At 44.4% G+C, this 9337-nt stretch overlaps 1 protein-coding gene across 3 annotated transcripts in view; it reads left to right on the top strand.

The window, feature by feature from the left end:
• Window positions 1-1010: 1010 nt before the first annotated feature.
• Window positions 1011-9337, top strand: part of DAB2 (DAB adaptor protein 2) — a 52742-nt gene continuing 44415 nt past the window's right edge. The window contains exon 1 of one of the 3 annotated variants that reach the window (XM_060146986.1): window positions 1011-1367. The gene's annotated coding sequence lies outside the window, so the exon portion shown is untranslated. The remainder of the gene's footprint in view (window positions 1368-9337) is intronic. The other 2 variants (XM_060146988.1, XM_060146987.1) reach the window with 2 other exon arrangements.

The following is a 9337-nucleotide window of genomic DNA, read 5'->3' as shown; positions in this document are numbered from 1 at the left end:
AGCCTGATTTGAACCCCCAATTTCCAGAGGTAAAATGCAAATCCACTGTGTGTTACTTACTCAATAAAATCAATAACCCCTTCCCATCCAAGTCACAATTTAGTTGTTTTCACATTTAGTACACACTGTCTCAGACTTAAAAAAAAAAAAAAAAAAGAAGGAAACATAGACATACTTTTCACAAGAATAATTTCATAACTCTTAGAAATCAACAAAGCTTCTGGGGATGTTTTACAAGTGTTCATGGTTTTAAAATACGGAGAAGATGAATCCCCAGCTTGTTAAGGTCCACTAAGATACACCATGGAGTGCCTTCTACTGCTGAGTACTGTGTGTCACTATTTTCAAACATTTTATTTCTCATATTTCAGATTTTTCTTAGAAGTATAGGAAACACTATAGAAATCACTGCAGATAAAGTCATGTTACGTGTCTACACAGGGATGCCCATACTGTGGGAGAAGCCAGTATATAATCTCTCTGTTTATATCAAGTATATAGCTTAATTAGTTAGGTTATATAGGCGTGCATGTTTTTGTTTATATCAATTTCATAGAGAGTATTGTCTTTATATCTGTATATACAGGATTGTATTTCATACATAAATACAGTATGTTTTACATATACACACAGATTACCCACCAATTTAAATTGGTGCACTTAAGTGCACCCACATCTGCCGTGAAAGAGACACGAATTCCTTTAAAGGGGGCAATCACACGTGCAACTGTAGCGACAGCAGATCTGAGCTAGCATCCACTGCTTCTTGCCAGGAAAGTCAGGAGTAGAGGCAGCCCTTTGTTCAAAGGGCCCTACCGGGTTAGGATGACTTGGGACGCCACATCACTGGAAGCGGCAACGCAGAGAAGGAATTTGTGAGATGAAGGTCGCTGGGTCCCACCCCTTTCCTGCAGAGTTTCCCTTTCCTGTCCTTAAGCGCACCCTCCCCTGTCCCTTGTCCCCAGCCCCGCGAGTCTGGGCTCCGGACGGCGCCCTGACTCCTTCCTCCTCCCCTTCGCTGGGCTCCGGGCGATCGCCCCGCGCTGGTGGGGCTCCCAGTCCACGGGAGCCGGCTCCTCTGCGCGGCCCCAGCTCGAGTTAATAAACAGTTAAGTTTGGAAGACTCAGCAGACACGTTGAGGGGGAGTTACCCAGCCCAGGCAGCAAAAACATCCCGGCGCATTCCTGGGGAGTCCTCAGCTGCCAGCATCTGATTAGAACCATATCTCGCCGGGAGTGGCCCGCGGCTCCGAGGCTCCCGGGCCGGCGGCTATTTAAGCGCGGCCGCCGTGTCGGCTGCGCGGTAGCCAGGAGGCTCGGGCACCACCGGGAAGTCATGCTCGCATCGCGGAGGCGCTAGCTAGCCTGTGAGTAGCTTTCCGATCCTTCCTCCCTTTGGCTCCATTTTTGGCCACCTCTTTCCCTCCTTTGCTTCCCTCCCGCTCCGCCTTGGGATGCAGACCTGGGACTGCTGGGGCATCTTAGAAAGGAGACGGTGTGCTTGGGCAAACAGGCGGTTTTGTGGCCTGACATCCGAGGAATGCTCCCACGAAATGCGTTTATCTTTGGGGTCGGAATCCAGATGTCCAACTAGTGACATTTAACAAGCGCCTCGTGTGTGTGTGTGTGTGTGTGTGTGTGTGTGTGTGTGTGTGTGTGTGTGTGTGTGCGTGCTTGTTTAAAAGCTCTGTGGGCAGCCCGGATCGGACGCTGGTGTGGCTGCTGACCGCCTAATTAACTCCTCCAAGGGGGGTTATTTTTGCCGTGTGACAAAGGCTGGGGACCTGGTTTGTGCCCGCGAGAAGCTTTTTTCCGGTGACTGACAACGTATGGCATCAAAATGTGAACTTTGTCTTACACCCGATTCTTAAGAAAGTATCTGCCCAAGAGACTGAACAAACTTGTTTGAAATACTCTGAGGGTTTAAGTGGTGTCTGCCTGCTTGTTGTAATCTGGAAAGATTAAGTAAGAATTTTGGAAAAGGGGGAAAAAAAAGAATGGTTGACTGGAGCCCCAGTCAACATAGCGGGTTTCATAAGCCTAGAGCTGACTCTGTTATTTGTTTCTGTCGTCCTTTCCTCTTGACTTAATTCTTAGCCTGGAATTCAGGTCCGCAGTCAATTTTAGAAGGGAGCCCTCTGAGTCCAAAGGGAAATCGAACTGGTTTAAAAACACTTAAAGAATCTGGATGTTATCTGCACCCCATCCTTTCCCCTCCTCCCCCCACCTTATCCTCTTTCTTTTTAGTTTGTGTTTGGAAGGAAGAGAGGCACTCTGTAAAACGAGAAGAGCCGAAATAAGCTTCCAGACACATGGAAAGACTTAACAATTACGGAGGGGCGACTTCATGAATAGTAAATATTGTTATTGCACTATAAAGTGACTTAATGAAAAAATTTCTGGCCCTAATCAGGCAAAGCAGGGGAAGGGGGGAGAGGGAGGTAAGACAGAGCTAACTCAAACAGAAGGAATGGCTGAGGAAAGAAGGCAGCTGCAGAAATGCCCTCAAGAGGTCCGATAAGGCTCTTGGAATGGCTTTGATGGGGTATGTCATTGATCTTCCTGCAGGCTTGAGGTTTGCTCCCCACACAGGAGCATCTATTGGCTGTTGGGGCAGGAGGGACTAGCTGGGAATGGGGGAGCCTGACAGCTACCAAATGGCTTGCCTCCACACTCTGCGACACCTCCACCTGGCTTCTGAAACCAGCAGCCAGACCTTGATGAGGCTACTCTTCTCTGGGCGTGGTGCCTGCCCCCTACGCCCCCAGGTTCTGTCTCTCCCTCCTTGAGGGGAGATAGGCCTCTATGATACTGCAAGAAGGTTTATTGCCATGAGAATTCAGAAGTATTTGAGATTGAGCTGTCCTTCATCTTTGGGGAAGGATCCTTTTGGTTGAAGTGCTACGTATGTGCTAATAAACAATGGTACACCTAATGCAATGTGCAATCTTGTTGAGAAAGCACAAAGGAGGCCTAGTGGTTTTTTCCAATGTGTATTTCTAGAAGAGATTACTTCTAAATCCCTAGCCAGTATCCTCCTAAGGCAGACTGGATTCTTTTTCTTGTTGGTGATGACTAACTTCACTTCCCCTTCCCTTCCCACTCCCAACTCTCTCCCTTCTTATCCAAATGGATGCCCTAGCAACCAGTTCTTCTTAAGCTCTAGCCTCCTCCATTTTAAAGTAGATGGTAGGAGAACGTCTTCCAACTTTGAGCTGTGACACATAGGTAGTCGCCATTCTGGTGATCTTGGACACAGCTGATCTTCTCCTGAGGATGTGAGAGAGGAAGGGAGCCACAGCGCTTGTTCAAAGCCTTGCCTCACTGTTAAGGACAGAATCCAGGGTCTGCATTTCCACTCAAGACTTTTTATAGTTGGAGATTCAACTAAAAGTCCAAATTCCTGTGCATAGGGCTTATGTCTTGCCTTGCCCAAAAGGTTGAATGGATTTCAGCCACCTTGTTTGGGTTGAAGGGAATTGCTTTCAAGACACTTGTTGGCATGAAGGAAGGTGGTACAGGGACCCCTGGAAGCTGCTGACCAGCTGGTTGGGGTGATATTATTGGCCTGCTCGGCCATGCCTCCCATTACCTGAAGACTTAGAGAGCAAGAAGACGGAAGCCTTGGTCACGGCTCCTGGTCAGCAGGAGGCTTTGTGGAGACTTGGGCTGTTGGTGGTACAGCCAGTATGGGCTGCTTCACTTCTCTTTCTACCCTCATATGTCTGTAAGCCTACACTTGCTACCATGATACTTTTCACCTGGGTAGTTTTGAAGTTTCCATGTGTTTCCCTTCCTCAGTCTCTAGTGACTTGAGGATTTAGTTGATGCTTTTCTCAAAGACAAACCTAGGATGCTGAAATACTTGAGAAGGCTGCCAAAGACAGAGCTCCAGGGTGTTAAGTTGCCCTAAGGGGAAGCAGAAGATGCCTCCCCAGGTGGAAAAAGCCTTGAAACTGGACCAGTTAGGGAGGTTTTGGTATTTGACCAAAGGCATAAGGCTGTCTACCCTCCAAGCAGAACCAGAATGAGAACTCGACTCGAAATATGAAACACCTGAGGAACAGGATGCGGTATTTGAAAATTCTCTGGCGCTGCTGTGTAATTCTAAAGTTGAAGCCGTGCCACTGGATTGCACAGAGGTTGGCCAAAATCACATTTAGCCGAAATAGCTGTAACCTCAGATCTATGTATTTAAGGGTAACCTAACTCATGGTAATGTTTCCTGACTGGATTAATCCTGTGACTCAGAAGGAAAGCAGGCCACCGAGCCCCCTCCTATAAAGAGTACGCTGATTTCTGGTGAGGGGAACACATGACGCTGCGTGTGGACACCAAGGCCTGGCACACAGGCCATTTCCACCTCACACCTTGCTTGGCCGCGAGTGTGGGTTCGGGGGCCCCATTGCCTGAGTTCAAATCCCAGGGACAGCACTGCTGCTCATGTGACCTTGAGCAAATTGCATCATTTCTCTGACCTTAAGCTTCCTTATCTGGACAGAATAATAATACCTACCCCCAGGTTTGTTGGGAAGACTGTTAATCCGGTATGCTTAGAATAGTTTACTCCGATGTTTTGTTTTCATGTTGCCCCCTGAACCACTGAATTATGTATCTTTGTGAAAACTAAATGCAGAACGGGGCATGTCTTTGTCAAAGTTGGACACCGCCTGTCTACCTGAAAAATGTTAATCACTTAAGCACTTAGTATTAACAAAGCTAGGGAGTTTGCTGTGCTTAACACTAAACCGCCTGGGAGTTACTCTCTGTTCTCTGCCTGGAGCCTGCAGTTTGCTTTGGTCAAGCTGACCTCCTCTGGTCTCATTTAAGTCTTTCCCCCCACCCCCTACCCCCAGACCCCCTACAGAGAAGGAGCAATCCTTCTGCCTGAAGTCAGCATTATAGCAGAAGGAAGTGGGAAGGGAGAGGACCACGGGAACTAAACTGAGGGACTAGGCTAGAAATAAAAAGTCTTCTGAGTACACAGGGCCCCATGCTGTCCTTGCCCACGTAGCTGGGCAGGTTGCCACCGTTACTCCCCTTCCCGAATCTTTCTCCTACCTTGGAAGGAAGCCTGTCACTCTAGGGTAAGCAGAATCTGAACAAACTGCTTCCTGGTCTAAAAATGGAAGTTACTTTTTTTTTATTAAGTGAGGTAGAATCTCCTCTCTACCTACCTCATCCTTCTCTTCTAAAGTTATTTTCATCCAAAACTATCATCCAAATTGTCCAGCTCTTGCTAATTCTTACATCATCACGACACAAACATTATGGCTTATGAAATTTCAGGAACATAAAAGCTGTTGGCTCAATACAGAGCAAGCCAGTTAATGTTTTTCTGCTGCTGTAACTTATAACTTAGCCCCTAAGCTAGCTAGAGGCAAGTGACCTTTAACTCCTTTAAACTAGTAAGAGTTCTTTCTGAGTGAACAGAGCAGGCTGAGTGAGCGTTCAGGGCAGGGGAGCTACGGTGAGGCAGAATGCATTGGGGCTGTCACTTATATTTTTAGGTAACCATGGAGCTGGTAGGTTAGGAAGTAAGAATACTGGAAAAGCTGGGTTTGAAATGTTCTCCAACCTGGAAGAGATTTGGGTGAGGAATTTACAGTTTAATGTTTTCTCTGGGTAAAACGCTACCCTATTTCTCCCTAGCAATGTGACACAAAGTGTTATTCTGAAACAGACTTAGAACTTTATGTAACCGATGAGCTGTGTAAGTTCTCATTTAACAGTCAGATTCATTCAAGAACTTTATGTAACCGATGAGCTGTGTAAGTTCTCATTTAACAGTCAGATTCATTCATTCTTTCAAGATTGGACACGTAGTTAGCTAGAGTGTATTGTTCACAGCTAGAAAGAACTCATCTCAGACTAGCTTTCAGAGTGCGGTCTCCGGACCAGCTACATCAGCATCCTTGGGAACTTGTTTGAAATGCAGATTCTGGGTTCCCATGCCACATCCACTAAAGCAGATGTGAGCAGTAGGGCCGTCCAGCTGTATCTCAGCAAGCCCTTCACGTGATCTAAGACTAACTTTCAGATTTCACTTGTTCAGTGGAAAGCATAACAAAGTAACTGAATTCCTACAGTCATGGAAATAATAAAGCATTTAAACATCGCTCAGTTTAACTGAATCTGAGAAAGATGAAAAAGCACAAACCTTGACATTCTTCCTGCTATCTCACATAACTGCTTTCTTGATTCTAGGAAAACCGATCTACTCCTTAGTTTTATATTGTCAGTTCGCTTCCAAATCCTTTTCCCTTTGTGGTTTTTAAAAAAACATAATTAATCTCCGTTTATTAGAAGACTGTCCCAGTTGCTTCTTTTTAAAAAGATTTCCGTAAACTACATCATTACTCTTGAACCAGATGGTTCTCTCTAACCTATAAAACTTTTTATTTTGTTTTTTCATGCCTTGCCCAGAGTGCAGATGTAGGCCTTGCCATCATGGTAAATGAATCTGCTGCACTTAGTTTTTATAGCGCTTTATGGTTTATGAAGTACTATGCCATTCTCCCATTTGACTTTCACTTTAAATCACTTAAGGTAGAAAAGATATCTCCATTTCTTAACTCCAGTATGATCAATAGATATCAGTCATACCATTAAGTGGTAGAGCCAGGATTCAAGCGTGAATCTTTATGATTCAAATCTTGATGGTTGTCAAAATATTTAGTAAACACCTGTCACATGAAGTATGTTGCTAGGCTAGCAACGGAAGAACTCCCGGTGAATAGAAGTCTAGAAGGAAGTCTAGAAGAAATTCTATTTTACGTGAAGTAAAGAATGTAGGCTCTATTCCTGCAGTGGAATGACAGCACGGCCATTTCTTCGTCCCTGACCCTTAGTCACCTCACCCTCCTTGCAAAACAGTCCTAAGAATGACCAGTGTTTATCAGAGACGGGTGTTTAGCAGAGATCGCGCCTTAGACTGAAAGATACAAGGGTGTGATCTAGAAGGAGACAATTGGAGCTCTGGCTTTGAAGAGGCAGCATAGGTTAGTGGTTAAGAGCTTGGGCTTTGAACTACAAATGATGGTGTCCACAACCCAGCTTTGCTATTGAAGGCGAGGAATATAACAACTGAGCTTCATTTTCTCCATCAATAGAACAAGTTGCCTCCAAACTAAAATTAAAGGAGGAGCCATGAAAAAAAAAAAAAAAAACAACTTCCTCAGAGCCGCTGCTTCAGAAGTGCACCTGCTCTAGGACTATAATTCTCAATGAAATAACTAAATTGATATTGGAAAATGGTCTTGTTCTCATTGTTTGTGGTCTTTTGGCAAGCTAAAATCTAGAGATGAACACCTTCAGGCTGAAAATGAGACCATCTTTCTTACCTACCATGAAACTATTAAATGTGAAGTTCGAGCAGGAAAATGTGGCCATGCTTCCTAAACAAGTACAGGCACACAGATGTTAATTCTTAAGGTACCACTTAAACCTCCTCTGGGCAGGACAGTCGAGTCCTCCTGAGGTCTAGAATTAATCCATGCCCAAGTAACTGGCAAGTTAAAAATATCTTCACTCATGTATCCATGTTGGGTACAGCTGCCTTCCTGTTCTAAACATTTCACCCAAAGGATCTCACTTAGTTTTCATATTTGAAGTTTCCCACGAAGGGACCAAGAGCTGTTCTAATCTTCTATAATATGTAACGCGATGCTAACGTGTTTTTTTGTTACCATTTAGGGCAGCAGAAATAAGCCAAATGTGTCTGGCTATTTGTCAGAGGGCTCTCATAGTCCTATGAAGAATGCCGAACCAGTCTGGGTTTGGGCACAATGTTAACCCAGATGAGAAACATGTAACTTACTTGTAGATCAGAAGTTGGAATGGTACACACAGTAGGTGCTCAAACCTCCCTAAAAGGAAAATGCCAGCTCTGCTTCACTACATCAGCATTGGGTGGTGGTCGTGTTATTTTTTGTTTTTGTTTTGGGATTTCTTTTTTTACCCTTTGCTTCTGAAGTCAGATATCTTAAATAAAATCCCAGTTCTGAAGTAGAAAACAAATAGAACAGGCTCTTCCATCCATAGCTGGTTGACGATAAGGAGATTTAATATGGATTTCTGCCTGGACCAAGGTTCAACTACAGCTAAGACTTTTCAGAAGAATTCGTGTACTTGAATTGAAATGATAGTTTTATTCAATGTCCAGCCTGTCTTCTGAAGGATATCTTGAGGCATAGATGTTTGCTCGGCTGCCTGATAACTTGTTCTTGGGGTTTCTGATTTGTCCAGGTGATCTAAAGTTTTCATTGGTTGTAATTGAAAGTTGGCTGAAAGCATTTACCTAACACCTGCTAGGGAACACGTAAGTGTGAACAGTTGCTGCCTACCTGAAATTCAGAGAAAATGACAACCGCTCAACTAACGTATGGTTTTATTATAATTAAGTGGTACAGAGTGGTACAGAAAGAAAAGGACGCAGGTGTGATGATGGATTTGGCTTTCAAAGGAATGGTGGAAGTCAAATCAGCAAAGGTAGGGAGAAAAATGCATTCTAGGCAGAAGCTCATAAGTACATCATGCAGATGTATGCCCAAAGAATACTGATTGGCCAGTTTGGCCAAGAGAAAGTACAGGTGGTAGAGAGGTAAGGGGTGATATCATTTGGAAAGAAGAGATGGACTGCACTGAGCTTTGGATGTCAGGGCAAGGACTTAGATCTTTATCTGCGAAGCGGTAGATCTCTTTATTAAATCCGGAAAACAAAATGCTGACTCAGATCAATTAACCTGGCTGTATTGGCAGGAGGAGTTTGAGTAGCGATTGCTTAGCAGTTGAAGAAAGACCTGTTCTTTCATGGAAAATCAGCAAGGTAAAGAAAAGATTTCAATATTAAGGAACAAATTGCAACTGTGTATTACCTCTAATGTTTTAAGTGCACTCCTTCTACCAGACTGCATGGGGGCTAGAAAAGTAGGGTAAATGATTCCCTGACCTCAGAATTTCATTGAGTTAAGGGAAGAGTTCCACAGGAATCAGAAGACAACAATAGGTCAAGTGTAGAGAAATGGTAGGGCCAGTGAGAGGTAAGTGAAGACCTAAGACAACACATCTTGAGTGAACTTTGAATGACAGATAGGAATTTAAGTAGGTGAAGGCAGTAAGTATTACAGGCTAGGGAGGTAACAAGAGAAGGCACTGTGTACTTGTGTGTGCACGCACATGTGTGTGTGTGTGTGTGTGTGTGTGTGTGTGTGTGTTCAGGGTAAATGGAAGAGATCAGCTTCTCCAGGGAACAGGTGGCTATGTATATATCTACTGTGCATTCTAAATATACAAGGCTTTGCATCTCAGATTGACGTAAATAGAGGAATTGAACACT

The sequence above is a fragment of the Lagenorhynchus albirostris genome, chromosome 3, assembly GCF_949774975.1.
Source record: "Lagenorhynchus albirostris chromosome 3, mLagAlb1.1, whole genome shotgun sequence".
Lineage (NCBI taxonomy): Eukaryota > Metazoa > Chordata > Mammalia > Artiodactyla > Delphinidae > Lagenorhynchus > Lagenorhynchus albirostris.
The sequence above is the reverse complement of the archived record's forward strand: the minus strand, read 5'-3'. Positions and strand labels throughout refer to the sequence as shown.